The sequence below is a fragment of the Salmo trutta genome, chromosome 31 (genome assembly GCF_901001165.1).
Source record: "Salmo trutta chromosome 31, fSalTru1.1, whole genome shotgun sequence".
Classification (NCBI taxonomy): domain Eukaryota; kingdom Metazoa; phylum Chordata; class Actinopteri; order Salmoniformes; family Salmonidae; genus Salmo; species Salmo trutta.
This window is the reverse complement of record NC_042987.1, coordinates 20,613,745-20,640,964: the sequence shown is the minus strand read 5'-3', so window position 1 is coordinate 20,640,964 and position 27,220 is coordinate 20,613,745. Positions and strand designations below refer to the sequence as shown.

The 27,220-nt window shown below is 41.7% G+C and overlaps 1 protein-coding gene across 5 annotated transcripts in view; it reads left to right on the top strand.

Moving 5' to 3' along the window:
* Window positions 1-27,220, top strand: part of LOC115169733 (disks large-associated protein 1-like) — a 124,009-nt gene that overhangs the window by 4,642 nt on the left and 92,147 nt on the right. The window contains exon 1 of one of the 5 annotated variants that reach the window (XM_029725641.1): window positions 21,504-21,575. The exons of the other annotated variants lie outside the window; for them this stretch is intronic. The gene's annotated coding sequence lies outside the window, so the exon portion shown is untranslated. Of the gene's footprint in view, window positions 1-21,503; window positions 21,576-27,220 lie in introns of those variants that run through there. 5 annotated transcript variants of the gene reach the window in all.

The following is a 27,220-nucleotide window of genomic DNA, read 5'->3' as shown; positions in this document are numbered from 1 at the left end:
ATGCCAGTTGGGGTGGGTCCAGGGTGTCTAGGATGATGGTGTTGATGTGAGCCATGACCAGCCTTTCAAAGCATTTCATGGCTACAGATGTGAGTGCTAATGGGCCATAGTCATTTAGACATGTTGCCTTAGCAGTCTTGGGCACATGGACTATGGTTGTGTTCTTGAAACATGTAGGTATCACAGACTGGGTTAGGGAGAGGTTGAAAATGTCAGTGAAGACACTTTCCAGCTGGTCAGCGCATGCTCGGAGTATGGGTCCTGGTAATCCGTCTGGCCCTGTGGCCTTGTGAATGTTAACCTGTTTAAAGGTCTTACTTACATCTTTGCTAGGTAAAGCCCCACCTTATCTCAGCTCACTGGTCACCATAGCAGCACCCACCCGTAGCACTCGCTCCAGCACATATATTTCACTGGTCATCCCCAAAGCAGGAGACTCATATCTCCCTCACTAGCTGTAAGCATCAGCTGTCAGAGCAGCTTACATCATTGCACCCATACACAGCCCATCCGTAAATAGCCCACCCAACTACCTCATCCCCATATTGTTATTTTTTTTTTGCTCCTTTACACCCCAGTATCGCTACTTGCACATCTATCACGCCAGTGTTTAATTGCTAAATTGTAATTATTTCGCCATTATGGCCTATTTATTGCCTTATCTCCCTAATCTTACTACATTTGCACAAACTGTATAGATTTTTCTATTGTGTTATTGACTGTTTGTTTACACCATGTGTAACTCTGTGTTTGTAACTGCTTTGCTTTATCTTGGCCAGGTCGCAGTTGTTAATGAGAACTTGTTCTCAACTGGCCTACCTGTTAAATAAAGGTGAAATTAAAAAAATTAATAAAAAAAAACTTTGGCTACAGAGAGTGTGATCAAGACCTTTTAAACAGGTATTGATCATACCAGGAAGTGTTCAGTCCCAGGGCCCTGAGCTTAATGACCAGCTTGGAAGGGACCATGGTGTTGAAAGCTGAGCTGTAGTCATTTAATAGCATTCTCATATAGGTACTCATTTTGTCAAAATGTGATTGGGCAGTATGCAGTGCTGTGGCAATTGTCTGTGGATCTGTGGTGCAATGCAAATTGAAGTGGGTCCAGGGTGTCAGGTAACCAGGGTGTCAGGTAAGGTGGAGCTGATTTTGGTCCTTGACCAGCCTCTCAAGGCACTTCATGATGACAGAAGTGAGTGCTACAGGGCGATAGCTGTTTAGGCAAGTTTCCTTTGTTTGGTTGGGTACAGGGACAATGATGGACAACTTGAAATATGGAGATTACAGACTGAGATAGGGAGAGGTTGGATATGTTCATAAATACTACAGCCATACCATCTGGGCCGACTGCTTTGAAAGTATTCTCAGACTTAAGTCTTACTCATGTCGTCCACAGAGAAAGAGAGCACACTGCAGCGGGGATTCTCATAGGAGGATCAATGTTTTCCTTGGAGCAAGCGTAAAAAGGATTTAGCTCGTCTGGGACTGAGGCATCGGTGTTCGCCACGTAGCCGGTTTTCTCTTTATACAGTAGTCCTTGCAACATGTCTTGCATCATTCAATTGCGATTTCCATTTTTTCCCTGTACTGTGTTTTTGCATCTGATTGATTTTGTTGCCATTTACCCACGGTTTTTGGTTGGGATATGTACGATATGATACAGTTTAAGTCGGAGGTTTACATACACTTAGGTTGGAGTCATTAAAACTCGTTTTTCAACCACTCCACAAATTTCTTGTTAACAATCTAGAGTTTTGGCAAGTCGGTTAGGACATCTACTTTATGCATGATGCAAGTAATTTTTCCAAAAATTGTTTACGGACAGATTATTTCACTGTATCGCAATTCCAGTGGGTCAGAAGTTTACATACACTAAATTAACTGTGTCTTTAAACAGCTTGGAAAATTCCAGAAAATGATGTCGTAAGAAGCTTCAGATAGGCTAATTGACATTTGAGTCAATTGGAGGTATACCTTTGGATGTATTTCAAGGCCTACCTTCAAACTCAGTGCCTCTTTGCTTGACATCATGGGAAAAATCAAAAGAAATCAGCCAAGACTTCAGAAAAATAAATTGTAGACCTCCACAAGTCTGGTTCATCCTTGGGAGCAATTTCCAAATGCCTGAAGGTACCACATTCATCTGTACAAACAATAGTACGCAAGTATAAACACCATGGGACCACGCAGCCGTCATACCGCTCAGGAAGGAGACGCGTTCTCTCTCCTAGAGATGAACATACTTTGGTGCGAAAGTACAAATCAATCCCAGAACAACAGCAAAAGACCTTGTGAAGATGCTGGAGGAAACAGATAAAAAAAGTATCTATATTCACAATAAAACGAGTCCTATATCGACATAAGCTGAAAGGCTGCTCAGCAAGGAAGAAGCCACATCTCTAAAACCGCCATAAAAAAAAGCCAGATCGTACTTTGGAGAAATGTCCTCTGGTCTGATGAAACGAAACAAAAATAGAACTGTTTGACCATGATGACCATCCTTATGTATGGAGGAAAATGGGGGAGGCTTGCAAGCCGAAGAACACCATCCCAACCGTGATGCACGGGGGTGGCAGCATCCTGTTGTGGGGTGCTTTTGCTGCAGGAGGGACTGGTGCGCTTCACAAAATAAATGGCATCATGAGGCAGGAAAATTATGTGGCTATATTGAAGCAACATCAAGACATCAGTCAGGAAGTTAAAGCTTGGTCGCACTTCCAAAGTTGTGGCAAAATGGCTTAAGGACAACAAAGTCAAGGTATTGGAGTGGCCATCAAAGCCCTGACCTCAATCCTATAGAAAAAGTGTGGTCAGAAGAGAAAAAGCATGTGCGAGCAAGGAGGACTACAAACCTGACTCAGTTACACCAGCTCTGTCAGGAGGAATGGGACAAGATTCACCCAACTTATTGTGGGAAGCTTGTGGAAGGCAACCCAAAACGTTTGACCCAAGTTTAACAATTTAAAAGCAATGCTACCAAATACTTAGTGTATGTAAACTTCTGACCCACTGGGAATGTGATGAAAGAAATAAAAGCTGAAGTTAATCTTCTCTGAACTATTATTCTGACATTTCACATTCTTAAAATAAAGTGGTGATCCTAACTGACCTAAGACAGGGAATTTTTACTAGGATTAAATGTCAGGAATTGTGAAAAACTGAGTTTAAATGTATTTGACTAAGCTGTATGTAAATTTCCGATTTCAACAATATAAACTCAACAAAAAAAGAAACGTCCTCACTGTCAACTGCGTTTATTTTCAAACTTAACGTGTAAATATTTGCATGAACATTAACAAGGTTCAACAACTGAACAAGTTCCACAGACATGTGACTAACAAATGGAATAATGTGTCCCTGAACAAAAGGGGGGGTCAAAAGCAACTGTCAGTATCTGGTGTGGCCACCAGCTGCATTAAGTACTGCAGTGCATCTCCTCCTCATGGACTGCACCAGATTTGCCAGTTCTTGCTTTGAGATGTTACCCCACTCTTCCATCAAGGCACCTGCAAGTTCCCGGATTTTTTTTTGGGGGGGGGGTGGCCCTAGCCCTCACCCTCTGATCCAACAGGTCCAAGACGTGCTCAATGGGATTGAGATCCGGGCTCTTCACTGGCCATGGCAGAACACTGACATTCCTGTCCTGCAGGAAATCACGCACAGATTGAGCAGTATGGCAGGTGGCATTGTCATGCTGGAGGGTCATGTCAGGATGAGCCTGCAGGAAGAGTACCACATGAGGGAGGAGGATGTCTTCCCTGTAACGCACAGAATTGAGATTGCCTGCAATGACAACAAGCTCAGTTCGATGATGCTGTGTGACACACCGCCCCAGACCATGACAGACCCTCCTTCTCCAAATCGATCCCGCTACAGAGTACAGGCCTCGGTGTAACGCTCCTTCCTTTGATGATAAACGCAAATCCAACCATCACCCCTGGTGAGACAAAACCGCAACTCGTCAGTGAAGAGCACTTTTTGCCAGTCCTGTCTGGTCCAGCGATGGTGGGTTTTCGTCCATAGGCGACGTTGTTGCCAGTGATGTCTGGTGAGGACCTGCCTTACAACAGGCCTACAAGCCCTCAGTCCAGCCTCTCGGCCTATTGTGGACAGTCTGAGCACTGATGGCGGGATTGTGCGTTTCTGGTGTATCTCGGGCAGTTGTTGTTGCCATCCTGTACCTGTCCCGTGGGTGTGATGTTCGGATGTACCGATCCTGTGCAGATGTTGTTACACGTGGGCTGCCACTGCGAGGACAATCAGCTGTCCGTCCTGTCTCCCTGTAGCTCTGTCTTAGGCGTCTCACAGTACGGACATTGAAATGTATTGCCCTGGCCACATCTGCAGTCCTCATGCCTCCTTGTAGTATGCCTAAGGTACGTTCACGAAGATGAGCAGGGACCTTGGGCATCTTTCTTTTGGTGTTTTTCAGAGTCAGTAGAAAGGCCTCTTTAGAGTCCTAAGTTTTTATAACTGTGACCTTATTTGCCTACCGTCTGTAAGCTGTCACTGTTAGTGTCTTAACCGTTCCACATGTGCATGTTCATTGAACAAGCCTAGGAAACAGTGTTTAAACCCTTTACAATGAAGATCTGTGAAGTTATTTGGATTTTCTTGAATTATATTTGAAAGACCGGGTCCTGAAAAAGGGACGTTTCTATTTTTGCTGAGTTTATGTTGGATATGCATCGTATGATATGTAGAATGTTTGAGAGACCCAGTGGGATTGTAAAGTATTGTTCTGTGGAAAGACAATAACAAAAGGCATTACATTTGATTAAAGGTCAAAATTGATCTAGAGACAGCAGGGAGTAATTGAGTTGATTAAAAAAAATAATCTTAATGTAATATACAGAACATTTTGACTTAACTGGCATCTGTCAAGCTCTGCCATTTTCTAAGAACGTATTGTGCTAGGCTACTATCATCCTCGGCCACTGGATTAGTATTCCTTTTTAAAGCTGCAATATAACTTTTTTGGGCAACTGACCAAATTCCCCATAGAAATGTGAGTTAGTCTTTCTCATTGAAAGCAAGTCTAAAAAGCAGTAGATATGTTCTAGTGTGCTATTTCTATGCTTTCCGATCTTATGTTTTGTTTTTGCATCTTTTACTTTCATTTTGACACCAGCTTCAAACAGCTGGTTATTGAAAATATATTTCACAACGGTTTAGATGGTACAATGATTCTCCACTTGTTTTGTCACAATCGGAAATTACTTATTTAATTACTTATTTGTCAGCAAGAGTCCTAAACACAGGGAGAATCAACTTAGAGACATTTGGTTGTCAACTTCATTGTGCCACACACTACGAAGGAGGATAGATATTGCATTTCAATTGAGTTAGGCCAAATAATATACTGTTTGTAGATAAAGTAGCCGTGCCAGAGTGTCTTCACATCAAAGGCTGCAGTATCACAAAGTGAAACTGATTGTCAAGCACCCTCCGCATCACAGTCCCCCTTTTACTGTGTGTCAGAACTATATCAGGATTACATACACTACCATTCAAAAGTTTGGGTTCACTTAGAAATGTCCTTGTTTTTGAAAGAAAAGCACATTTCTTTTGTCCACTAATATAACATAAAATGTATCCGAAATACAGTGTAGACGTTGATAATGTTGTAAATGACTATTGTAACTGGAAACGGCAGATTTTGTTTTATTATGGAATATCGACATAGGCGTACAGAGGCCCATTATCAGCAACCATCACTCCTGTGTTCCAATGGCACGTTGTGTTAGCTAATCCAAGTTGATCATTTTAAAAGGCCAATTGATCATTAGAAAACCCTTTTGCAATTATGTTAGCACAGCTGAAAACTGTTGTCTGATTAAAGAAGCAATACAACTGGCCTTCTTTAGACTAGTGGAGTATCTGGAACATCAGCATTTGTGGGTTCGATTACAGGCTCAAAATGGCCAGAAACAAATACCTTTCTTCTGAAACTCGTCAGTCTATTGTTGTTCTGAGAAATTAAGAGAAATTGCCAAGAAACTGAACATCTCGTTCAACGCTGTGTACTACTCCCTTCACAGAATAGCGCAAACTGGCTCTAACCAGAATAGAAAGAGGAGTGGGAGGCCCCGGTGCACAACTGAGCAAGAGGACAAGTACATTAGAGTGTCTAGTTTGAGAAACAGATGCCTCAAGTCCTCAACTGGCAGCGTCATTACATAGTTTAATAGAAAGTATGTTCCTCTGTCCAGTGTCTGTTATTTTTGCCCATCTTAATCTTTTCTTTTTATTGGCCAGTCTGAGATATGGCTTTTTCTTTGTAACTCTGCCTAAAAGGCAAGCATCCCGATGTCGCCTCTTCACTGTTGACGTTGAGACTGATGTTTTGTGGGTACTATTTAATGAAGCTGCCAGTTGAGGACTTGTGAGGCGTCTGTTTCTCAAACTAGACACTAATGTACATGTCCTCTTGCTCAGTTGTGCACCGGGGCCTCCCACTCTTTCTATTTTGCCTAGAGCCAGTTTGCGTTATTCTTTGAAGGGGGAGAGGTAGTCACCAGCAATGCATTTCAATTAACAGGTGTGACTTGTTAACCTCTTGCATCCCACCTACTCAACAGCCAGTGGAATCCAGTGGCGCGATATTCAAATACCTTAGAAATGCTATTACTTCAATTTCTCAAACATATGACTATTTTACACCATTTTAAAGACAAGACTCTCGTTAATCTAACCACACTGTCCGATTTCAAAAAGGCTTTACAACGAAAGCAAAACATTAGATTGTCAGCAGAGTACCCAGCCAGAAATAATCAGACACCCATTTTTCAAGCTAGCATATGTCACAAAAACCAAAACCACAGCTAAATGCAGCACTAACCTTTGATGATCTTCATCAGATGACACTCCTAGGACATTATGTTATACAATACATCCATGTTTTGTTCAATCAAGTTCATATTTATATCAAGAACCAGCTTTTTACATTAGCATGTGACTAGCATTCCCACCGAACACTTCCGGTGAATTTACTAAATTACTCACGATAAACGTTCACAAAAAACATAATTATTTTAAGAATTATAGATACAGAACTCCTTTATGCAATCGCTATGTCCGATTTTAAAATAGCTTTTCGGTGAAAGCACATTTTGCAATATTCTGAGTAGATAGCCCGACCATCACAGGCTAGCTATTTTGACACCCACCAAGTTTGGCCCTCACCAAACTCAGATTTACTATAAGAAAAATGTGATTACCTTTGCTGTTCTTTGTCAGAATGCACTCCCAGGACTTCTACTTCAATAACAAATGTTGGTTTGGTTCCAAATAATCCATAGTTATATCCAAATAGCGGCGTTTTGTTCGTGCGTTCAAGACACTATCCGAAGGGTAAAGAAGGGTGACGCGCCCCCGGCGCATTTCGTGACAAAAAAATTCAAAATATTCCATTACCGTACTTCAATTTTTTTGCTATTTTTCTCGTAAAAAAGCGATAATATTCCGACCGGGAAACCCTGTTTTTGTTCAAAAGACTGAAAATGTAAACATGGTGGAGGCTCGTGCACGAGCGCCCCAGTCTCATTTTTCTCAGATCGACCACTATCCAAATGCGCTACTCTTTTTCAGCCATGGCCTGCAAAGTAATCATTCAACGTTCTGGCGCCTTCTGAGAGCCTACGGGAGCATTAGAAAATGTCACGTTATGCCAGAGATCCCCTGTTTTGGATAGAGATGATCAAGAAGGCCAATAAATAGTCAGAGAGCGCTTCCTGTTTGGAATCTTCTCAGGTTTTGGCCTGCCAAATGAGTTCTGTTATACTCAGACACCATTCAAACAGTTTTAGAAACTTTAGGGTGTTTTATATTCAAATAAAACAATTATATGCATATTCTAGTTATTGGGCAGGAGTAGTAACCAGATTAATATTGTCATTCAAAGACTTATAGATGAACATGTCTTGAATGCCACTGCTTTGCCAGATTTAAAAATAACTTTACTGGGAAATCACACTTTGCAATAAACGACGTGGTATACCCAGCAAAATAGGCTAGGCTATACATGTTGGAGCCATCTTGGAACGATCAACCATCAAAAATACTATTGTAAATAAAACCTTACCTTTGATTATCTTTATCAGAAAGCACTTCCAGGTATCCCAGGTCCATAACAAATGTAGTTTTGTTCGAAAAAGTTAATCATTTATGTCCCAAATGTCCCAATTCAAAACGTTTCGAAAGGGGAAGGTAGCCATGGGCGGCCGCATCATAATGGTAAATGGCCCTCCACCTGTGACCACTTTCCACAGCCTCTCTTTCAGTCAGTTTTGATAGTAGGAGACTCAAACCACTTTGTAAAGACTGGGGACATCTAGTGGAAGCCTTAGGAAGTGCTAAATGATTCATAAGCCCCTGTGTGTTTCAATGGCAAATGTTTGAAGTGATATCCACACATCAGATTTCAGTTTCCTGTCAGGATTTGTCTCAGGGTTTTGACTGCCATATGAGTTCTGTTATACTCAGACACCATTCAAACAGTTTTAGAAACTTTAGGGTGTTTTCTATCCAAATCAAACAATTATATGCATATTCTAGTTACTGGGCAGGAGTAGTAACCAGATTAAATCGGGTACGGCTGTGCAAATACTGCCCCCTATCCCCAACAGGTTAAAGTACTACTTTAAGGTATCTTTAAAGTAGTACTTTAAAGTATTTTTACTGAAGTACTTTAAACACTGCACCCCTACTTCCCATAGCTATCTGCAGTGGGATAGAGGGCAAGTGGGTCCTGAGGAGGAGAGAGGCAGGTCCAGCTGTGGAGGAGGGTGCATAATCAGATTTATTAGGGCCCAGCTAGTCCACTGTGTCAAGTGAACTGGCACAATGTCAGTTCATCTCTGAACAGCATCGGCTCCATACAGCCAGAAATAGACGCCAGCCAAGGATTTGCTCTTAGAACTGCAGCTAGCTCTGTCTCTACCACGATAGAATAGATGGGATTCTATTATATAGGGCTGGAGCAGAAACTGTTTTTCAGACTGTCTAGTCGAAAGCAGGAGTTAGATCAGTGTAGTGTTTTTCATGTTGTAATTTATCAAGACATTCCTCTGATTAAAACTGTTAGTAAGGCTGAGGTTCAATTTGAAATAGATGTGAAGCTGATAGGAAGCTGGGTACCCTGTAGAAGACTGGTAGACCTTTGTAACTGACTGACACTATCTGTGGTCTTGCAGACCACTTTCTGTATGGATCTAAAGGAGAAACACATACTGCTGTACACGCTCAGTTTTGTATTATTGTTACAATCACTGACTTGTAGAGTCAATAGTGGTTTATATCCTCATAATAGTTAGCTTTGGATTATCTGTCAACCCAGCAATTACCTATTCCTCTCAAACCTCCTCCTGCTCCACTAGTCCCCAGAGAGTCCTTCCAATGGCTTATCCTCTGAACTGTTGAACCACTAGGGAACATAACACTACATTAGGTCAGGTGTAGGCCACAATCTCTCAGGACAGTTTGAACCTTTTCACACTACTAATACAAGCCAAGCCAGAGCAAGCTGTACTGTGCTGTCCTCGTTATCCATCCACCATAGTTGCTGGAACCCTGCTGGAAAGGAAAATGTGAAAAGATAGGCAAGCAAGCACAGTTTGTTTCAGGTCTGCAAGCAAGCACAGTATGTTTCAGGTCTGCACTAAAAGGGTGTGAAAATTGTATATTATTGACTGCCCACAAAATTGTGTGTTTACCCATCCCAGATTTGGCCTTTAGGTGCAGGGCATCTCTATAAATGGGAAATCTTTGCCATAATATTTAACAAAATGGCACACATAATGTAAGTCATAAACTCAGCAAAAAAAAGAAACGGGCCTTATTCAGGACCCTGTCTTTCAAAGATAATTCGTAAAAATCCAAATAACTTCATCTTCATTGTGAAGGGTAAACACTGTTTCCCATGCTTGTTCAATCTGGTGGCCTCACCAGATACTGACTAACTTTTGATTTTGCCCCCCTTTTTTCAGGGACACATTATTCAATTTCTGTTAGTCACATGTCTGTGGAACTTGTTCAGTTTGTGTCAGATGTTGAATCTTATGTGCTCACAAATATTTACACATGCTAAGTTTGCTGAAAATAAACGCAGTTGACAGTGAGAGGACGTTTCTTTTTTTGCTGAGTTTAGTATGAAATGTGTATGTGCAAAGTGTTTTTCAATATAATTCATTTTACATGATTTCTTCCTGCCTGTGTTGGGCTACTAAAATAATTGATATGCTGGCTTATTCACCTGCTGAGGCATTCACTCTATGCTGCTGAACCTATGACACTTTCTTTTAGGATTACGTTTTAATCAATGCTGGGCATGATGGTCTGGTTGGTATAACAAAAAAAGACATGATGTTTTCAAATGTACGGAATGGCAGTGTCCAAAAAACCTAAAAGTAATTTTCATCAAACTGTTGAGATGTACAGTATTTGCTTCAGGATTAAGAAAATGTGTAAATGTATTCAGAATGTCTTTCAACAGACCTGCATATTCTTCAGCCATTTTGAATGTTGAGTGTGAGATTGGTTGGTTTATGCATTCAAGGGTCTATCTGGAAATGCAAATTAGTTTCTACACATTGCACAGTTGCTGCCTGTTGAAACCATTTGTGTTGCAGGTTTTGACCATTGCGTTGATTGCAGAAGGTCCAGGGATTCAGGGAAAATATAATGGTATGTGGTATAGCAAGCTTTGTGTGGGGATTTCCACCCCATATAGCAGGTCTTTCTTAAACTATGGGTCAGGACCCAAAGTGGTCGTAAGTTAGGAGAATGCATACGGTTGAAATCGGAAGTTTACATACACTTAGGTTGGAGTCATTAACTCGTTTTTCAACCACTCCACCTTTCTTGTTAACCCCTGTGCGGGACGGACATCCAGCGAAAAATCATATCGCCATTAGCATAACAAAATGTAATACTTTTTTTTCCCTTTTTTTTTCAAATTATATTGTTTTATAGATACCTCCTGAATCGAACCACGTTGTCCGATTTCAAAAAGGCTTTACAGCAAAAGCAAAACATTAGATTATATTAGAGGAGTACATCGTAAAAGTAGCCACAGCCATTTTCCGACCAACCACATGCATCACAAATAACCAAAAAACAGCTAAATGCAGCACTAACCTTTTACAAACTTCATCAGATGACACACCTAGGACATCATGTTACACAATGCATGCATTCTTTTGTTCGATAAAGTTCATATTTATATATAAAAACAGCATTTTACATCGGCGTTGACTAACTATTTTCCCTCAAATGCATCCCTGGAAACAGTGCTACAATTTACTCAATTACTATTCGAAAACATTTTTAAAATGTAATATTGTCATTCTAAGATTTATAGATTAATATCTCTTGAAAGCACCTGTAATACCAGATTTGAAAATAACTTTACTGGGTAATCACACTTTGCGATAAAAGGGGATGCGATACTCAGAAAATTACCTAGTAAATACAGCTCTGCGCCATCTTGGAACAATCGCATATCACATCTAATCTTGTATACTATTGTCAATAATCCCTTACCTTTGGTTGTCTTCATTAGAAAGCACTTCCAGGATTCCCAGGTCCACAACAAATGTATTTTCGTTCGAAAACGTCCATCCTTTATGTTCCATTAGCTTGCCGTTGTTAGCGCGTCTGAAGGCTGATCCAAAACCTTCGTCGGCCGCGGGACAGCCATTTCGAAGAAAAACATTTTTTTCCCCCATTTTAGGTTCATTCAAACATGTCAAACGTTGTATAACATAAATCTTCAGGGCCTGTTTCAACAAGAGAGCCAATAAGATTTGAGGGGGACGATTGTATTGTGTTTCGAAAGGAGGGGGTAGACAGGGCCGCCGGCGTCATAATGGTGATGGCCCTCCTCCTGTGACCAATTTCAACAGCGTGTCATTCTGTCAGTTTCCACAGTAGAAGGCTCAAACCACTTTGTAAAGACTGGGGACATCTAGTGGAAGCAATAGGAAGTGCTCAATGAACCATAGCTCACGGTGTGATTAATAGGCATAGATGTGAAGTTGAGTCCACAATTCAGAATTCCACTTCCTGTTTCGATTGGTCTCGGGATTTTGACTGCCATATGAGTTCTGTTATACTCACAGACACCATTCAAACAGTTTTAGAAACTTTAGGGTGTTTTCTATCCACAAGTATTAATTATATGCATATCCTAGCTTCTGAGTTTGAGTAGTAGGCCGTTTAAAATGGGCACGAATATTTTTCAAAATGCGCTGTGGCGCCCCCTATCCTAGGGTAACGCCAAGAGGTTAACAAACTATAGTTTTGTCAAGTCGGTTAGGACATCTACTTTGTGCTAGACACAAGTAATTTTTCCACCAATTGTTTACAGACAGATTATTTCACTGTATCACAATTCCAGTGCGTCAGAAGTTTAAAAAACACTTAAGTTGACTGTGCCTTTAAACAGCTTGGAAAATTCCAGAAAATGATGTTATGGCTTTAGAAATGTCTGATACGCTAATTGACATAATTTGAGTCAATTGGAGGTGTACCTGTGGATGTATTTCAAGGCCTACCTTCAAACTCAGTGCATCTTTACTTGACATCATGGGAAAATCAAAAGAAATCAGCCAAGACCTCAGATTTTTTTTTTTAGACCTCCACAAGTCTGGTTCATCCTTGGGAGCAATCTGCAAACGCCTGAAGGTACCACGTTCATCTGTACAAACAATAGTATGCAAGTATAAACACCATCATACCACTCAGGAAAGAGACGTGTTCTGTCTCCTAGAGATGAACATACTTTGGTGCGAAAAGTACAAATCAATCCCAGAACAACAGAAAGGACGTTGTGAAGATGCTGGAGGAAACGGGTACAAAAGTATCTATATCCACAGTTAAACGAGTCCTATATCGATATAACCTGAAAGGCCGCTCAGCAAGGAAGAAGCCACTGCTCCAAAACCGCCATAAAAAAGCCAGACTACGGTTTGCAACTGCACATGGGGACAAAGATCGTACTTTTTGGAGAAATGTCCTCTGGTCTGATGAAACAAAAATAGAACTGTTTGGCTATAATGACCATCTTTATGTTTGGAGGAAAAAGGGGGAGGCTTGCAAGCTAAAGAACACCATCCCAACCGTGAAGCACGGGGGTGGCAGCATCATGTTGTTTGGGTGCTTTGCTGCAGGAGGGACTGGTGCACTTCACAAAATAGTTGGCATCATGAGGGAGGAAAATTATGTGTATATATTGAAGCAACATCTCAAGACATCAGTCAGGAAGTTAAAGCTTGGTTGCAAATGGGTCTTCCAAATGGACAATGACCCCAAGCATACTTCCAAAGTTGTGGCAAAATGGCTTAAGGACAACAAAGTCAAGGTATTGGAGTGGCCATCACAAAGCCCTGACCTCAATCCTATAGAAAATTTGTTGGCAGAACTGAAAAAGCGTGTGCGAGCAAGGAGGCCTACAAACCCGGCTCAGTTACACCAGCTCTGTCAGGAGGAATGGGCCAAATTTCACCCAACTTATTGTGGGAAGCTTGTGGAAGGCAACCCAAAACGTTTGACCCAAGTTAAACCATTTAAAGGCAATGCTACCAAATACTAATTGAGTGTATTTAAACTTCTGACCCACTGGGAATGTGATGAAAGAAATAAAAGCTGAAATAAACCATTCTCTCCACTATTATTTTTACATTCTTAAAATAAAGTGGTGATCCTAACTGACCTAAGACAGGATTAAATGTTAGGAATTGTGAAAAACGTTTAAATTCAGTTTTTGGCTAAGGTGTATGTAAACTTCCCACTGATAGTGTATATAATCACACACTATTTCAGGGGTCGGCAACAAGTTTGTTTCAGTTCCAAAGTATTCCCACAAAAACATTTTTGGGGTCGTGTCTAGGGATGCAAAACTCTAGTAATTTTCAACAAATTACCTGGTTTTGCAACCCTAATCGTGTCTCAATGTAATCAAGGTATGAAATGATTGTTATTTTCATATACAATATCAATACAGTGGCTGGCAAAAATATTCACTCCCCTTGGCATTTTTCCTATTTTGTTGCCTTACAACCTGGAATTAAAATGGATTTTTGGGGGGTTTGTATCATTTCAATTAGACAACATGCCTACCACTTTGAAGATGCAACATATTTTTTGTGAAACATACAAGAAATAAGACAAAACTTGTGCATGCATAACTATTCACCCCCCCCCCCAAATTCAATACTTTGTAGAGCCACCCTTTGCTTTGCAGCAATTACAGCTGCAAGTCTCTTGGGGTGTCTCTGTACGCACATCTAGCCACTGGGATTGTTGCCCATTCTTCAAGGCAAAACTGCTCCAGCTCCTTCAAGTTGGATTGGTTCCGCTGGTGTACAGAAATCTTGAAGTCATACCACAGATTCTCAATTGGATTGAGGTCTGGGCTTTGACTAGGCCATTCCAGGACATTTAAATGTTCCCCCTTAAACCACTCTAGTGTTGATTTATCAGTGTGCTTAGGGTCAGAATTTGCCTGTATTTAGCGACATCCATCATTCCTTCAATTCTGACCAGTTTCCCAGTCCCTGCCGATAAAAAACATCCCCACAGCATGATGCTGCCACCACCATGCTTCACTGTGGGGATGGTGTTCTCGGGGCGCCAGACTTAGCGTTTTCCTTGATAGCCAAAAAGCTCAATTTTACTCTCATCTGACCAGAATACAGTTTCCCACATGCCTTTTGGTGAACACCAAATGTGTTTGCTTATTTTGTTCTTTAAGCAATGGCCACTCTTTCGTAAAGCCTAGCTCTGTGGAGTGTACAGCTTAAAGTGGTCCTATGGACAAATACTCCAGTCTCCGCTGGGGAGCTTTGCAGCTCCTTTAGGGTTATCTTTGCTCTTTTTGTTGCCTCTCTGATTAACGCCCTCCTTGCCTGGTCTGAGAGCTTTGGTGGGCGTCTCTCTCTTGGTAGGTTTGTTGTGGTGCCATATTCTTTCATTTTTTTAATAATGGATTTAATGGTGCTCCGTGGGATGTTGTCACGTCTGTGTGTAGGAACAGACCAAAGCGCAGCGTGGGTATCGTTCCACATAATTTATTTTAATGTGAAACTATGCAAGACATACAATAAACCATGAACAAAACAACAAACCGTGACGAAGAGGTGCTACATGCACTAACTCAAAATAATCTCCCACAAAACAAAGGTGGGAAAAACAACTACTTAAATATGATCCCCAATTAGAGACAACGATGACCAGCTGCCTCTAATTGGGGATCATCCAAAAAACCCAACATAGAAAAATTAAACTAGAATAAACCCCCCAGTCATGCCCTGACCTACTCTACCATAGAAAATAAGAGCACTCAATGGTCAGGATGTGACAGATGTTCAAAGTTTGGATATTTTTTTTATAGCCCAACCCTGATCTGTACTTCTCCACAACTTAAAAAAATGTTTTACTTTTTTTATTTCACCAGGTAGGCTAGTTGAGAACAAGTTCTCATTTACAACTGCGACCTGGCCAAGATAATGCAAAGCAGTTCGACACATACAACAACACAGAGTTACACATGGAACAAACAAACAGTCAATAATACAGGATAAAAAGTCTATATATAGTGTGTGCAAATAAGGGAGGTAAGGCAATAAATAGGCCATGGTGGCAAAGTAATTACAATATAGCAATTAAACACTGGAATGGTAGATGTGCAGAAGATGAATGTGCAAGTAGAGATATTGGGGTGCAAATGAGCAAGATAGATAAATAAGTACATTATGGGGATGAGGTAGTTGGATGGGCTATTTACAGATGGGCTATGTACAGGTGCAGTGATCTGGGAGCTGCTCTGACAGCTGGTGCTTAAAGCTAGTGAGGGAGATATGTGTCTCCAGTTTCAGTGAATTTTGCAGTTCGTTCCAGTCATTGGCAGCAGCAAACTGGAAGGAAAGGCGGCCAAATGAGGAATTGGCTTTGGGGGTGACCAGTGAGATATACCTGCTGGAGCGCGTGCTACGGGTGCGTGCTTCTATGGTGACCAGTGAGCTGAGATAAGGCGGGGCTTTACCTAGCAAAGACTTGTAGATGACCTGGAGTCAGTGGGTTTGGCGACGAGTATGAAGCGAAGGCCAGCCAACGAGAGCGTACAGGTCGCAGTGGTGGGTAGTATATGGGGCTTTGGTGACAAAACGGATGGCACTGTAATAGATTGCATCCAATTTGTTGAGTAGAGTGTTGGAGGCTATTTTGTAAATGACATCGCCGAAGTCGAGGATCGGTAGGATGGTCAGTTTTACAAGAGTATGTTTGGCAGCATGAGTGAAGGATGCTTTGTTGCGAAATAGGAAGCCGAGTCTAGATTTCATTTTGGATTGGAGATGCTTAATGTGAGTCTAAGGAGAGTTTACAGTCTAACCAGACACCCTAGGTATTTGTAGTTGTCCACATATTCTAAGTCAGAACCGTCCAGAGCAGTAATGCTGGACGTGCGGGCAGCGATCAGTTGAAGAGCATGCAATTAGTTTTACTTGCATTTAAGAGCAGTTGGAGGCCACGGAAGGAGAGTTGTTTGGCATTGAAGCTTGTCTGGAGGTTAGTTAACACAGTGTCCAAAGAAGGGCCAGAAGTATACAGAATGGTGTTGTCTGCGTAGAGCTGGATCAGAGAATCTCCAGCAGCAAGAGCGACATCATGGATGTCTACAGAGAAGAGTGTCGGCCCGAGAATTGAACCCTGTGGCACCCCCATAGAGTCTGCCAGAGGTCCGGACAACAGGCCCTCCGATTTGACACACTGAACTCAATCAGAGAAGTAGTTGGTGAATCAGGCGAGGCAATCATTTGAGAAACCAAGGCTGTTGAGTCTGCCGATAAGAATGTGGTGATTGACAGAGTCGAAAGCCTTGGCCAGGTCGATGAATACGGCTGCACAGTATTGTCTCTTATCGATGGCGGTTATGATATCATTTAGGACCTTGAGCGTGGCTGAGGTGCACCCATGACCAGCTCTGAAACCAGATTGCATATCAGAGAAGGTATGGTGGGATTCGAAATGGTCGGTAATCTGTTTGTTAACTTGGCTTTCGAAGACCTAAGAAAGGCAGGGCAGGATAGATATAGGTCTGTAGCAGTTTGGGTCTAGAATGTCTCCCCCTTTGAAGAGAGGGATGACCGTGGCTGCTTTCCAATCTTTGGGAATCTCAGATGATACGAAAGAGAGGTTGAACAGGCTAGTAATAGGGGTTGCAAAAATTTTTGAAAGAGAGGGTCCAGATTGTCTAGCCCAGCTGATTTGTAGGGGTCCAAATTTTGCAGCTCATTCAGAACATCAGCTGTCTATATTTGGGTGAAAGGAGAAATGGGGCAGGCTTGGGTGAGTTGCTGTGGGGGGTGCAGGGCTGTTGATCGGGGTAGGGGTAGCCAGGTGGAAAGCATGGCCAGCCGTAGAAAAATGCTTATTGAAATTCTAAATTCTAGTGGATTTATCGGTGGTGAGTGTTTCCTAGCCTCAGTGCAGTGGGCAGCTGGGAGGAGGTGCTCTTATTCTCCATGGACTTTACAGTTTCCCAGAACTGTTTTGAGTTTGTGCTACACGATGCAAATTTCTGTTTGAAAAAGCTAACCTTAGCTTTCCTAACTGCCTGTGTGTATTGGTTCCTAACTTCCCTGAAAAGTTGCATATCATGGGGGCTATTCGATGCTAATGCAGAACGCCACAGGATGTTTTTGTGCTGGTCAAGGGCAGTCAGGTCTGGAGAGAACCAAGGGCTATATCTGTTCCTGGTTCAATGTTTTTTGAATGGGGCATGCTTATTTAAGATGGTGAGGAAGGCACTTTTGAAGAATAACCAGGCATCCTCTACTGACAGGATGAGGTCAATATCCTTCCAGGATACTCGGGCCAGGTCGATTAGAAAGGCCTGCTCGCTGAAGTGTTTTAAGGAGCATTTGACAGTGAGGGGTGGTCGTTTGACCGCAGTCCCATTACGGATGCAGGCAATGATCGCTGAGATCTTGGTTGAAAACAGCAGAGGGGGGCAAGTTGATTAGGATGATATCTATGAGGGTCTATTACAGAAGTCAACAAATGAGAGCACCTGGGGAATAGGAGTGGAGCTAGGCCCTGCAGGGCCTGGATTAACCTCTACATCACCAGAGGCACAGAGGAGGAGTAGGATAAGGATACGGCTAAAGGCTATAAGAACTGGTCGTCTAGTACGTCCGGAACAGAGAGTAAAGGGAGCCGGTTTCTGGGCACGATAGAATAGATTCATGGCATAATGTACAGACAAAGGTATGGTAGGGTGTGAATACAGTGGAGGTAGGCATTGAGGGATGATGAGAGAGATATAGTCTCTAGAAACATCATTTAAACCAGGTGATGTCATTGCATGTGTGGGAGGTGGAACTAAAGGGTTGGCTAAGGTATATTGAGCAGGGCTAGAGGCTCTACAGTGAAATAAGACAATCACTAACCAGAACAGCAATGGACAAGGCATATTGACATTAAGGAGAGGCATACGTAACCAAGTGATCATAGGGTCCAGTGAGTAGTGAGGCTGGTTGGAGACACGGCGATTCAGACTGCTAGCGGGCCGGGGATAGCAAGCTAATAGAAGGGCCTCAGAGGGACGTCGCAACAGGAATTCTGTTTATAGCCTCCTCGTGCGGAGCCTCCTCGTGCGTTTATGTCGGTAGACCAGTCGTGATGGATTGGTAAAGGGGACCAGTTCCATGTGGTAAAGGGGACCAGTCCAATTGGCAGAAAGGTATAGTGGCCCAAGAAGTTGTCCGATGGACCTATTCAGCGAACAGCCGATATGCTCTAGACAACTAGCGGGCCGCGGCTAGCAGGCTAGCAGATGGGCATTCAGGGGACGTCGCGACGAAGGGGCCAGTTGAATAACCCCCTCGGGCAGATTCGTTTTTTATCCCTTACCTGTTTGGAGAGCTCCTTGGTCTTCATGGTGTTGCTTGCTTGGTGGTGCCCCTTGCTTAGTGGAGTTGCGGACTCTGGGGCCTTTCAGAACAGGTGTATATTTACTGAAATCATGTGACAGATCATGTGACACTTAGATTGCACACAGGTGGACTTTATTTAACTAATTATGTAACTTCTGAAGATAATTGGTTGCACCAGATCTTATTTAGGGGCTTCATAGCAAAGGGGTGAATACATATGCACGCACCACTTTTTTTTCTTCTTCTTTTTTGAATTTTCTGAAGCAAGTTGTTTTTTCATTTCACTTCACCAATTTGGACTATTTTGTGTATGTCCATTACATGAAATCCAAATAAAAAAAATCAATTTAAATTACAAGTTGTAATGCAACAAAATAGGAAAAAACGCCAAGGGGTTGAATACTTTTGCAAGGCTGTCACGAGCGGGATGAACCGTTTAAGGAGTGAGTCAAGCGCAGGAGACTGAGGTCCGTTGGAACAAACGTAATTTAATAATCCAATGGCAAAATCCATATATGGCTGAGAGCATAACAGTCAAAAAATTACTAAACGAAGCTCCGCTCAAAAGGCAGACGGGGCGCAGCCCGGCAACCCTAATGCCTATACAATAAACGTAACACCACACGTAACAAAGAACAATCCCGCACGAATCCTAGCTAAACACAGACAGACTAAATACCCCCCACTAATGACAAACACAAAACAGGTGCAATCACAAAACAGACATAACTAACAGACACTGAAACACAGATCGGTGGCAGCTAGTAGGCCGGCGACGACGACCGCCGCTCGACCGAGGAGAGGCGCCACCTTCTGTGGATGTTGTGACAAAGGCACTGTATCTTATGTTTGCTAGATATGCTAACCATCTTATACGAACGGGAGTTAGCATTTAGCAGTCACTTTTTCTAAACCTGAAAAGGGACAACTTCTACATATAATGCGAAAATAGCCAAATATATCCAAATCAGACTTAAGTAACCACACAATGGAAATTGAACATCTTGTCATGTTTCACATTGCACAAAATGGATGTACTATCGTGAAACATGTCTGCTTGTGCATGGAGAATGTTGTTGACTATTTCTATGTATTAAGTCTCACTTCTGCCTGGCTCTCAAATAAATGGATGATTCATATTTCACTGGGTAAAAAAAATATTCAAGGCACTCCCCTGAGTATCATATATTATTATGTGAAGGTATGCTAAATATGTTGTTACACACCACAGCTTCAATCCTGATGATAATTTCCAGTAATTTCAATATTTAGCAAATTATAGATTTTTTACTTAATTTGAGTTGAAATGACCCCAAACTGCTTTCATTAAAAAAAAAATTGTAGTCATAATTTATTCACTCCCAAAAGTCTGAATCATACTTTATTAATGTGCCTTAGTAAAACTACTTTCCCCATTGCACTGCATGCCTTTTGTGTTCATCTTTACTTTGTAATTGAATGCGCCAAAGGCATGGCCTCAATCTCTCCCCTGGTCCCTACACTCCACACTACAGATGTCGCATCTTAATTTGAGCCCGTTTGCTACAGAAGTAAAATAATCCTGCAGCGACAGGAAATGTTAATTAATATGTGGAGTATAATTAATGGACATTTTTGTAAGGGTTGATGCATGTTTCGTAATGCAAAATCATGTCAAAAATGTCAATGTGGAAATTACAACTTCAGAAGCCTTTTTAAACCTCATACCCTACAAGTTTTAAAGTTTTAAGTTCTGCTGCAACAGGGTGATCAAGTGAAGGTCCTACATCTGTAGTTGATCTGACAGGCAAGAACCGACTGACCACTGGAGCGTGCTTCACTTTTCATTTCTAGCTGGACCCTCGCCAGTCCAGTTCCTTGACTTCACAATGTTCCTTGGCACCCTACCAAGTCGCCTTTCTCAATCAGGTGTCTTGTTATTTTTTTAGAACATAGCTATTCTTAGAGGAGGAATCCTTACCCGGTTTGAGTTTTTGGTTCTAGATTTGTGTCACCTCACGAGATGTTGACTCTTCTGACTCCTTGGTGTCTCTGTGAAGGTTAATTACATTTCAATATCTTGCTGTTTTGGAGCATGTGAAGAAGATTACTCTAATGGACCATAGCTAAACAGCTATTTTTAAATCCTTTAGTTAAATGATATATACTTCCTTTTGTGAAATATTCATGCATCATTTTACACACAGTATTTTTCTCTACCCAAACATGTTTTGACCAAGCACAAATTTTCTTCAAAAGAGAAAGCATGCAAGTGTGGCTGAGGTGGTTAGGTGTACAGAATGAGTAACTCTACCTGAGACCTGAAGACCCATGCTAGCTCCCAGAGCGCATGCCTAAGCTCTACTGTAGCTCAGTGGGCTATCGTGATCATGAGTTACACCGACAACATAGGTTTGTATCTGTAAACCCCAGGTCCCCAACCATACAAAACAAGAGCGCTGTAGGAAAGAGGTGGAGAGATTATCATCTTGTCATTCTCTCAGCCTCGGCAGTTGTGACTGTAACATGTTAATCAGGATTTGGGGAACTGTGTGCTCTGACACAGACTCAACAGGACATGCTGAGGAACCCAAGTGACTAACTACTGTACCCTGGGAATGGCTGGTTAAAGATCTCTGCGATGACACAACAGTAACCTATGTGAGTGTACACTGTGAGTCACTGAGTGGATTGGAAGATAGTCAAGTTGTTTGATAACAGATGGTGGCAGATTGACTGGTTGAAACTTAACTTTATATAATTTCCCCATCATTCACTGTAGCAGTATATTTCACAATTTCAGTGTATCATTTTTTTTTATGTGTAAACATCCCAAAAAATCTGTGGAGAGGAATATGAAAGATTTTTCTGGTTTCAGGAACAGCCACTAGTTCTGAAACGTTGATGTTTCAGCATATGCATTATTCAAATCAAATGAAATGTTATTAGTCACATGCGCTGAATACAAGAGGTGTAGACCATACAGTGAAAGGCTTACTTACAAGCCCCTAACCAACAATGCAGTTTAAAAAATATGAATAAGAATAAGAAGTAAAAGGAACAAGTAATTAAAGAGCAGCAGTAAAATAACAATAGCGAGATTATATACAGGGGGTACCGGTACAGAGTCAATGTGCGGGGGAACCGGTTAGTCGAGGTAATTGAGGTAATATGTACATGTAGGTAGAGTTATTAAAGTGACTATGCATAGATAATAACAGAGAGTAGCAGCGGCGTAAAAGAGGGGGTGGGGGGGCAATGCAAATAGTCTGGGTAGCCATTTGATTAGATGTTCAGGAGTCTTATGGCTTGGGGGGTAGAAGCTGTTTAGAAGCCTCTTGGACCTAGACTTGGCGCTTCGGTACCGCTTGCCGTGCGGTAGCTGAGAAAACAGTCTGACTAGGGTGGCTGGAGTCTTTGACAATTTTTAGGGCCTTCCTCTGACACCGCCTTGTATAGAGGTCCTGGATGGCAGGAAGCTTGGCCCCGGTGATGTACTGGGCCATACGCACTACCCTCTGTAGTACCTTGCTCGTCAGAGGATGAGCAGTTGCAATAGAAGGCAGTGATGCAACCAGTCAGAATGCTCTCTGGTGCAGCTGTAGAACTTTGAGGACCTGAGGACCCATGCCAAATCTTTTCAGTCTCCTGAGGGGGAATAGGTTTTGTTATGCCCTCTTCACGACTGTCTTGATGTGCTTGGACCATGTTAGTTTGTTGGTGATGTGGACACCAAGGAACTTGAAGCTCTCAACCTGCTCCACTATAGCCTCGTCGATGAGAATGGGGGCATGCTCGGTCCTCCTTTTCCTGTTGTCCACACCACCACATGGCTAGGTCTCTGACCTCTTCCCTATAGGCTGTCTCGTCGTTGTCGGTGATCAGGCCAAACACTGTTGTGTCATCGGCAAACTTAGTGATGGTGTTGGAGTCGTGCCTGACCGTGTAGTCATGAGTGTACAGGAGGGGACTGAGCATGAACCCCTGAGGGGCCCCCGTGTTGAGGATCAACGTGGCGGATGTGTTGTTACCTACCCTTACCACCTGGGGTCGGCCCGTCAGGAAGGCCAGGATCCAGTTGCGGAGGGATGAGTTTAGTCCCAGGGTCCTTATCTTATTGATAAGCTTTGAGGGCACTATGGTGTTGAATACTGAGCTGTAGTCAATGAATAGCATTCTCACAGGTGTTCCTTTTGTCCAGGTGTGAAAGGATAGTATGGAGTGCAATAGAGATTGCTTCATCTGTGGATCTGTTAGGGCGGTATGCAAATTGGAATGGGTCTAGGGTTTCTGGGATAATGGTGTTGATGTGAGCCATGACCGGCCTTTCTAAGCACTTCATGGCTACAGACTTGAGTGCTACGGGTCTGTAGTCATAGGCAGGTTACCGTAGTGTCCTTGGGCACAGGGACTATGGTGGTCTGCTTAAAACATGTTGGTATTACAGACTCGGACAGGGAGAGGTTGAAAATGTCAGTTAAAACAATTGCCAGTTGGTCAAAGCATGCTCGCAGAACACCTCCTGATAATCCGTCTGGCCCTGCGGCCTTGTGAATGTTGACCTGTTTTAAAGGTCTTACTCACATTGGCTGCGGAGAACGTGATCACACAGTTGTCTGGAAAAGCTGGTGCTCTCATGCATGTTTCAGTGTTATTTGCGTCAAAGCGAGTATTAAAGTAGTTTAGCTCGTCTGGTAGGCTCATGTCACTGGGCAGCTCTCGGCTGTGCTTCACTTTTGTAGTCTGTAATGACTTGCAAGCCCTTCCACATCCGTCGAGCGTCTGAGCCAGTGTAGTACGATTCGATCTTAGTCCTGTATTGATCCTTTGCCTGTTTGATGGTTCATCAGAGTGCATAGCGGGATTTCTCATAAGCTACCGGGTTAGAGTCCCACTCCTTGAATGAGGCAGCTCTAGCCTTTAGCTCAGTGCGGATGTTTCTTGTAATCCATGGCTTCTGGTTGGAGTATGTACGTAGAGTCACTGTGGGGACGACATCATCAATGCACTTATTGATGAAGCCAATGACTGATGTGGTGTACTCCGCAATGCCATCGGAAGAATCCCAGAACATATTCCAGTCTGTGCTAGCAAACCAGTCCTGTAGCTTAGCATCTGCTTCATCTGACCACTTTTTTATTGACCGAGTTGCTGGTGCTTCCTGCTTTACTTTTTGCTTGTAAGCAGAAATCAGGAGGATAGAATTATGGTCAGATTTTCTAAATGGAAGGCGAGGGAGAGCTTTGTACACTTCTCTGTGTGTGGAGTAAAGATGGTCTAGTGTTTTTTTCCCCCTCTGTTTGCACATTTTAACATGTTGATCGAAATTTGGTAAAACGGATTTAAATTTCCCTGCATTAAAGTCCCCGGCCCTTGTAGCAATCTGTTTATGTACTGCTCTCATTAATTTAAATGTGTGTTAATTCACACATTAAACTGTATCACATGTCAGTCCTTCAAATGTAATTACATTAAAGAAGCAATGTTTGATCACTTGTTGAGGCAAAGTAAATTTAGTCAATTACTGAGTAGAGTCAGATTTCACCCAATAGAAATTAATTTATCAGAAATGTGAAACCCCGATCACATGGATCTAATACTTACTGTTATATGTCTCTTCCCAAGATCAACCTGTTAATATTCCAATTTCCTACAAACTCTCCAAAGTTCTGTACAGTAAGCTATACTGTACTGCAAGCTGTATGTTGACAATTCAATCGTCCAACTTTGCTTCTTGATGAGCGTTTTCCTGTTCGCTTAGGGCAGAATACAGCTCATTGAGTGCGGTCATAGTGACAGCATCGATATGTGGTGGTATGTAGACAGCTACAAAATTACAGATTAGGTACATCGTGTGGTCTACAGTTTATCATGAAATACTCTACCTGAGGTGAGCAAAACCTCGAGTCTTCCTTAGATATCGGGCACCAGCTGTTGTTTACAAATATACATAGTTCGACTCCCCCTTGTCTTATCAGACGCCGCTGTTCTATCCTGCTGATACAGCGTATAACCAGACAGCTGTATGTTGATAATGTCGTCGTTCAGCCACAACTCAGTGAAGCATAAGATATGACAGTTTTTAATGTCCCGTTGGTAGTTTAGTCTTCCTCGTAGGTCGTCGATTTTATTTTCCAATGTTTGCATGTTAGCTAGTAGAACGGATGGCAGTGGTGGTTTATTCGATCGTTTACGAATTCTCAGAAGGCAGCCTGACCTCCGTCTTCTCTTCACGTAAATGACAGGGATTTGGGCCTGTTCCCGGGAAAGCAGTATGTCCTTCACGAAAAAAAGCTTATTCCAGTTCATGGTGAGTAATCGCTGTTCTGATGTCCAGAAGTTATTTTCGGTCATACGAGACTGTAGCAGCAACATTATGTACAGAATAACTTTTAAAAAATAAGCAAGCAACGCCTGTAAAACGTCAGCCATTTTCTCCCACACCATGATACAATATTGATTCAAATGTACTGTAATGTAGACTTGGAAATTGTCACAATATAAATCTTAGGCAAAAATGCATTTCTCACATTATTTTTTAAACAAATTGTTTCTATAAAACAAAATGAACTGCAGTTGAATAGATTCATCCAATTATTTTATGTTTACTATGAGTGCACTATGATAGCTGTTTGAGATTATAAAAAGATTACAGTACATTATTATAGTACACTTTAAAATGATCAATGGCTATTCTTGACTAATCTCTCAATATATATTATATAAACTATGTACACAGTTACCCCGTACCCCTGTAAATCGACTCTGTAACGGTACCCCGTGTATATAGCCAAGTTATCGTTACTCTGTGTATTTATTATTACTTTTATTATTACATGTTATTACTTTTCTATTTTCTTTCTCTCTGCATTGTTGGCATTTCACTGTTAGTCTACACCTGTTGTTTACGAAGCATGTGATGAATAACATTTGATGTGTCTCTATTAAATTATCATTTTATTAATCTACTTCTTTGACATTCTTTAATCTGCGTACTATGAGAGCTGTTTCATAATGGATTAACGGGTTCATTTTTCTAATTACTTGAATCCTCATCTCAACAAGTCCTCTGGGAGAGTGAATAGAGATTAAATATTTTTTCCAAATGAAATACAAATACAGTAATTGACTTGGTTCTGCAGTTCTTGATATTATAATTGATTTGATAATGTTATGAATATCAAAAGCTGTATAGATTTTTACCCGGGCCAAACGTTTTATCAATCCCTGTCTGAAGCTATAAAAGTGCAGTACAAAAGAGAGCTTACTGTAATGTCAGTTAATGACAAAGATGAAAATGTTATTTTATAGAAACCAGTAAATGGAGGGGAGTTGTCTTACTTCAAATTCTGACTGCAATGTTTCACTTAAATCTCAAGTAGATATGTTGGTTCCCATAATTTACTAGTCATATGTTATCCTTAAATGTCAATGGTCGACAAAAAAGTGGAATTGAAGATATTGAAAATGCTGGTGGGAATAGTGTTTTAGTAAGAACAGACATAGGTTTGTGTATTTCATGGTTTCAGAATGACGGATATCATCCAATCTTGGAATGCCACAATGGAATACTACTACATGCCATATAACTATGATTTATGTGTATTCATGAAACCAAGATGAATCATGAAATGACTCATTAGTGGGCTATCGTGATAATTAATGCATTTTTCTATTTAACTCACAGTACTGTGAAGATATCAAAACATGGCTTTCACCTTTCTAAAGAAACAATTACATTTGTGACCCGATTCAGGAAACTAGGCGTATGTCGCAAGTCACGACTTCACAGGAGAGCCATTTGAACGTAAAAAAAATGTTTTCATCAAAATGCGTTTTTTGCCAGAAATGCCTTCTTGAACATGTGAATGTTCATGTGCCTTAATAACAAAATCATATGCCATCTGTAAATACGAATAAAATTGTTAAATTACTAGTCTAGTTGGTTAAGCCACAAAAAAGTTAGCAACCTTCCCACTAGCCATGATTGGCTGAGATAAGGAGTGGGCTGGACATGCCGAGAGAGGAGTTCGGATTGGTTTGCCATAGAAGCTCGGCAGTCTGTGTTGGTAATACTGTCGAACACAGCTCTTTTTTTATGTTGTGTAGTGGAGCTGCATAAGTGTGGCTCTCCACTTTCTGGAGGATCAAGTTTTAAAATCAGTGGAATTGGAGTATGATCGCTAAAGAGATGGAGGAAATATCTGTCTCCTGATTACATCTTCAAAATAAGGGCAACCGTGGCATGGCATTCCTGACAGGGAGACGCTGGCTCGTTAGCTAATGTGACGTGTGTACAACACCCG